Source organism: Bos taurus, chromosome 7 (genome assembly GCF_002263795.3).
Source record: "Bos taurus isolate L1 Dominette 01449 registration number 42190680 breed Hereford chromosome 7, ARS-UCD2.0, whole genome shotgun sequence".
Taxonomy (NCBI): domain Eukaryota; kingdom Metazoa; phylum Chordata; class Mammalia; order Artiodactyla; family Bovidae; genus Bos; species Bos taurus.
Window position 1 is genome coordinate 43,646,673 of NC_037334.1, and position 7,113 is coordinate 43,653,785.

The window sequence follows — 7,113 nt, forward strand, 5'->3', positions numbered from 1 at the left end:
AACAGTGGAAACAGTGTCAGACTTTATTTTTCTGGGCTCCAAAATCACTGCACATGGTGACTGCAGCCATGAAATTAAAAGACGCTTACTCCTTGGAAGGAAAGTTATGACCAACCTAGATAGCATATTGAAAAGCAGAGACATTACTTTGCCAACAAAGGTTCGTCTAGTCAAGGCTATGGTTTTTCCTGTGGTCATGTATGGATGTGAGAGTTGGACTGTGAAGAAGGCTGAGCGCCGAAGAATTGATGCTTTTGAACTGTGGTGTTGGGGAAGACTCTTGAGAGTCCCTTGGGCTGCAAGGAGATCCAACCAGTCCATTCTAAAGGAGATCAGCCCTGGGATTTCTTTGAAAGGAATGATGCTAAAGCTGAAACTCCAGTACTTTGGCCACCTCATGTGAAGAGTTGACTCATTGGAAAAGACTGTGATGCTGGGAGGGATTGGGGGCAAGAGGAGAAGGGGATGACAGAGGATGAGATGGCTGGATGGCATCACTGACTCGATGGATGTGAGTCTGAGTGAACTCCAGGAGTTGGTGATGGACAGGGAGGCCTGGCGTGCTGCGATTCATGGGGTCGCAAAGAGTCGGACACGACTGAGCGACTGATCTGATCTGATCTACTCCTTGAAAGGAAAGTTATGACCAACCTAGACAGCATATTAAAAAGCAGAGACATTACTTTGCCAACAAAGGTCCGTCTAGTCAAGGCTATGATTTTTCCAGTAGTCATGTATGGATGAGAGAGCTGAACTATACAGAAAGCTGAGCACCGAAGAATTGATGCTTTTGAACTGTGATGTTGGACAAGGCTCTTGCAAGTCCCTTGGACTGCAAGAAGATCCAACCAATCCATCCTAAAGGAGATCAGTCCTGAGTGTTCATTGGAAGGACTGATGTTGAAGTTGAAACTCCAATACTGTGGCCACCTGATGTGAAGAGCTAACTCATTTGAAAAGACCCTGATTCTGGGAAAGATTGAAGGCAGGAGGAGAAAGGGACGGCACAGGATGAGATGGTCAGATGGCATCACTGACTCAGTGGACATGAGTTTCAGTAAACTCCAGGAGTTGGTGATGGACAGGGAGGCCTGGCATGCTGTAGTCCATGGGGTTGCAAAGAGTGAAACACGACTGAGTGACTGAACTGCACTGAAGTAACCCAGGCTGACCTCAAGATCCTTATCTTGATGACCACTGCAGAGACCCCCTACTTCCAATTGAGGTCCCATTCACAGGTTCTGGGGATCTGGACAGGAACATTTCTTTGGGGAGCTTCCACTCAACATGTTACATTTTACTTAAAAATGAAAACAGTAGTGACAGGACTTCCCTGCTGGTCCAGTGGCTAAGACTCCACTCTCCCAGTGCAGGGGGCCTGGGTTCGATCCTTGGTCAGGGAACTAGATCCCACATGCCACAACTAAGCATTCACATGCTGCAACTAAAGATCTTACATACAACAGCTAAGACCCGGTGCAGCCAAATAAATAAATATTTTTAAACACACACACAAAACAGTAGTGGCCACATCAGAACACTTTCTTCCAAATCCTTGGGCCTAAACAGCACACCCAGGAACATTTTGAAGGAAAACCCTGGACATTATGTCCTTTTATCTGTAGATAATTCAATGTGTATCTCTAAAGCTCTGATTGCCAACTGGGGGTGTGGGGTGGTCCTGCCCCACAGGGGTCACTGAGCCACCTCTGGGGGCATCTGCAGTTGTCACCACTGGGGACTCTCTTGGCATGCAGTGGATGTTGGCATGCATACTCACACACACACATACACACAGAGATACTCATACACACACACACACATGCACAGAAGCTCATACATATACACATATACATACACAGATGCTCACACAGAGACGCTCACACACAGACAAATGCTCACATATACAACATGCACACACACACACAGAAGGTCACACACACATACACACACAAATACATGCTCATACCACTCCAGGCCAGCCTCAGCCATGATCCTTACCTGCCCCCTGGTGGCCACACTAGCCCAGGCTGAGCCATCCCCTAACCAATGCCTGCTGGATTCCTGGTGGGGACTGACCTTGATTTTGGAAGGACCCCTCGGACTCCCAGCATTCCCTGGTGGCTCAGATGGTAAAAGCATCTGACTAAGACATTACTTTGTCAACAAAGGTCCATCTAGTCAAGGCTATGGTTTTCCCTGTGGTCATGTATGGATGTGAGAGTTGGACTGTGAAGAAGGCTGAGCGCCGAAGAATTGATGCTTTTGAACTGTGGTGTTGGAGAAGACTCTTGAGAGTCCCTTGGACTGCAAGGAGATCCAACCAGTCCATTCTGAAGGACATCAGCCCTGGGATTTCTTTGGAAGGAATGATGCTAAAGCTGAAACTCCAGTACTTTGGCCACCTCATGCGAAGAGTTGACTCATTGGAAAAGACTCTAATGCTGGGAGGGATTGGGGGCAGGAGGAGAAGGGGATGACAGAGGATGAGATGGCTGGATGGCATCACTGACTCGATGGATGTGAGTCTGAGTGAACTCCGGGAGTTGGTGATGGACTGGGAGGCCTGGTGTGCTGCGATTCACGGGGTCGCAAAGAGTCAGACACGCCTGAGTGACTGAACTGAACTGAACAATGGGGGAGACCTGGGTTCAATCCCTGGGTTGGGAAGATCCCCTGGAGAAGGAAATGGCAACTCACTCCAGTATTCTTGCCTGGAGAATCACATGGACAGAGGAGCCTGGCGGGCCGTCACGAAGAGTTGGACACGACTGAGCAACTTCACTTCACTGTCTCTGACTCCCAGTGGCCTCATTTCTCAAGTGGGTACCTCAGCTGGGCCCCTGGAAAAGGGGTGGCCCTGGGGCCAAGAGCTTAACATTTAAGAGACGCACCAACTGGGAGGAGACCCAAGGTGGGGCAGTCAGCCAAGAGAAGGGCCAGAAGGACGTCTGCCTCCTCGGTTCTCAAGGAGCGGGTAAGAGGGGACTTGGCATCAGAGGGAAGCAAGGGGGTCAGCCAGAGGAGTGCGAAGGAGCAGACGGGTCTGGGGACCAGCTGTGCATGCGTGTCTGTGAGAATTGTAGCAGGGCGGGAGAAATGATAGAGGTGTGAGGGATGGGGTAGGCAGAGGGGATGACTGAGCCCTAGAGGGGTCTGAGTATAACCTGCCTCTCCCTGTAAGCTACAGCTCTCCATTTATAATCTGAGGCCACCAATGTTTGCCCTGGAGTCCTCCACCTGTAACCAGGGCCCCCTGCTATGACCTGGGGCTCCGATCTATAACCAGGTGTTCCCCACTTGTACCTTAGCTCCCCCAGCTATTACCTGGTGCCCCTACTTATAACCTGGGGTCTCCACCTCAATCCTGGGGCCCCTCACTTTTAACATGAGCCTATAACCTTGGGTCTCCCAGTATAACCTGGGGCCCCCATCTATAACCTGAAACCTCCCACCTGTAACCTGGGGCTCTGTACCTATAATCTGGGACTCCCATCTATAACCCTGGACCCCTTGCTATAACCTGGGCCCCCAACCTGTAACCTAGAGCCTCCACATGTAACCTGGGGACCCCACCTAGAAATGGGCCTCTCAGTGATAACTTGAAACCCAACCCTGGGACCTCCAACCTATAACCCAGAGTCCTTAGTAGAACCTGAAGAATGGTGAGGGTGAGAGCATGCCGTAAAAGCTGTTTTTCCCCAGGGTTACGGAAGGAAAGTTATGACCAACCTAGATAGCATATTGAAAAGCAGAGACATTACTTTGCCAACAAAGGTCCGTCTAGTCAAGGCTATGGTTTTCCAGTAGTCATGTATGGATGTGAAAGTTGGACTGTGAAGAAAGCTGAGCGCCGAAGAATTGATGCTTTTGAACTGTGGTGTTGGAGAAGACTCTTGAGAGTCCCTTGGACTGCAAGGAGATCCAACCAGTCCATTCTAAAGGAGATCAGCCCTGGGTGTTCCTTGGAAGGAATGATGCTAAAGCTGAAACTCCAGTACTTTGGCCACCTCATGCGAAGAGCTGACTCATTGGAAAAGACTGTGATGCTGGGAGGGATTGGGGGTTAGGAGGAGAAGGGGACGACAGAGGATGAGATGGCTGGATGGCATCACTGACTTGATGGATGTGAGTTTGAGTGAACTCCGGGAGTTGGTGATGGACAGGGAGGCCTGGCGTGCTGCGATTCATGGGGTCGCAAAGAGTCGGACACGATTGAGCAACTGAACTGAAATGAACTGATAAAGTAATAGCACACCTCACTTCCAATGGCCTCTTATATTTCATGACATACGGTACTCCTACTCCTCACTCAGAGGAATGGGAAGCCCCGCCTACATCAGCAGCCACACCCCCCCCACCTGACTCTCATCCCCACCCCAGACACTGACAGCCAGGAATCCACTCTCCTGTCTCTGTGGACTTGCCTGTTCTGGATGTTTTCCATCAATGGAATCACACACTATGTGATTCCTTCCGTTTGGCTTCTCTCACTGAGCATCGAGTTCTCAAGTTCATCCATGTGTGTCAATGCCTCTGTCCTTTTCATGCTGAATAATATTCCAGTATGTGGACATGCCATGATGAGTTTGTCCATCATCTGTTGCTGGATATGTGGGTTGTTTCCACTTTTTGACTATTGTGAATTGTGCTGCTGTAAACATCCGTGTACAGGTTCTTATGTGGATGTATGTTTCTTTCTCTTGAGCAGAAATCTCAGGTTGGAATTAAAGGGTCATATGGTGATTCAGTGTTAACCTTTCTTTCTTTCTTTTTTTTTTTTTTTGTTTCATTCACAAAGTGTATTATGACCTTTTATTCCTGCTAAGTCACTTCAGTCGTGTCTGACTCTATGCGACTCCACAGACGGCAGCCCATCAGGCTCCCCCGTCCTTGGGATTCTCCAGGCAAGAACACTGGAGTGGGTTTAGTGTTAACCTTTCAACTGGTTTTCCAACCTGGCTATACCATCTATATGAAAGTTCCAGTTTCTTCACATCCTTGCTGATACTCCATTGAAAAAAAATCATAACCATCATAGTGGGTATGAAGTGGTTTTGTTGTTGTTTAGTTACTCAGTTGTATCAGACTCTTGCAACCCCATGAACTGTAGCCCACGAGGCTCCTCTGTCCATGGGATTTCCCAGGCAAGCATACTGGAGTGGTTTGTCCTTTCCTTCTCCAATGAAGTGTTACTTTTATATTATTTTATTTATTTTTTTGTTTGCGCCCTGTGGCTTGTAGAATGTTAGTTCCCCAAACAGGGGTTGAACCTGGGCCCAGGCAGTGAAAGCACCCAGTCCTAACCACTGGGCCACTGGGGAATTCCCTGAAGTGGTTAATTTTAATAATATATTTCTTTTAACCTAATATATCCAAAATTTATCATTTCACTATGCGATTAATATGTTATTGAGTGCTTTCATATTACAGTTATTAATAAGATATATACATATATTGTTGTTGTTGTTTAGTCGCTAAATTGTGTCTGACTCTTTTGTGACCCCATGGACTGTAGCCTGCCAGCCTCCTCTGTCCATGGGATTTCCCAGGAGAGAACACTGGAGCAGGTTGCCATTTAATCCTCCAGGGGATCTTCCTGACTCAGGGATTGAACCTGCATCTCCTGCATTGGCGGGTAGATTCTTTACCGCTGAGCCACCAGGAAGCCCCATACGTAAATATCATACATACTTTTTTTCCCTTCACATTAGGCCTTCAAAATCCAGTGTGTAGTGCTTCCCTGGTGGTCCAGTGGTTAAGAGTCTGCCTTGCAACGCAAAGACACCAGTTCAGTCTCTGGTCTGGGAAGCTCCCATATGCCAAGGAGCAGCTAAACCCACGCACCGCAACTACTGAACCTATACTCTAGAGCTCGTGCTCTGCAGCAAGAGAAGCCACTGAAGTGAGAAGTGCATGCACCACAACGAAGAGTCGCCTCCACTCACAACTAGAGAAAGCCCGAGCATAGCAACAAAGATCCAGCGCAATAAAAAATAAATACATTATATATATATATATACATGTATATATATATGTGTGTGTGTGTATGTATATATAAATCCAGTGTGTATTACACTCATAACACATCTCAGTTCCAGCAGCCACATTACAGGAGCTTAACAGACACATGTGGCCAGTGGCTGTTGTACTGAATGACACAGCTCAAATTGCTGAGGACACAGCAGTGGCCAAGACATATCCAGCCTCAGCCCCAGAGAGTTTCCAGTGCAGTTCCAGAGACTAAAGAAATATGGGAAAAGAAATATATAAATAATTTCTGCTGGTGACAAGTGTTAAGAAGAAAACTAAACTTGAAAAGGGCTACATTCGAGGGAATGACCAGGAGGACTTCTTGGAGGAGGTCACATCTGAGCCAAGATTTCACCTTCATGTACTCTTTCTGCAATGGTCACCAAACATTTCCTATGTCCTTCCATATGTCCTGCACATCAGGAGAGTGGGATGCCAAGATTATCAAATACCCCCAGATTCTAAGAAAGTTGGGCATAAGTCAGCAGTTAAAAACAGAAAATACCAAAAGGAATTTGAGTTGGGCAGTGTTGCCTCTTCTTCGTTTTCTGCAAGATTGTTTAGAACCAATGTCATTTCTTCTTAAAATTTTTTATTATTAAAAATTTTTGGGGGGTGCCCTGGGTCTTCATTGTTGTTTGTGGGCTTTCTCTAGTTGCATCAGAGTGGGGGCTTCTCATTGCTGGGGGCTTCCCATATTGCAGAGCAGAGGCTCTAAAGTGCTGGCTCAGTTTTTGTGGCACAGTGGGTAAGCTGCCCTGATGCATGTGGCATCTTCCTGGACCAGGGATTGAACTGGTGTCTCCTGTATTGGCAGGCAGATTCTCAATTAACCACTGGACCAGCAGAGAAGTCCTTCCTAAAAAGTTTGATGGAAATTCATGAATGAAAACATCTGGGCCTTAATTGTCTTTGTTGAAAGGTTTTTCCCTACAGATTTAATTTCTCTAAAAGATATAATACTATGCAGATTATCTATTTCTTCTTCATTGAGTTTTCATTTTAGTGCCTTTTCAGGTGTTGGTCTATTTCCTATTGAATTTTGGGCATAGAGTTGTTCCTATATCTAATGCTTTTAGG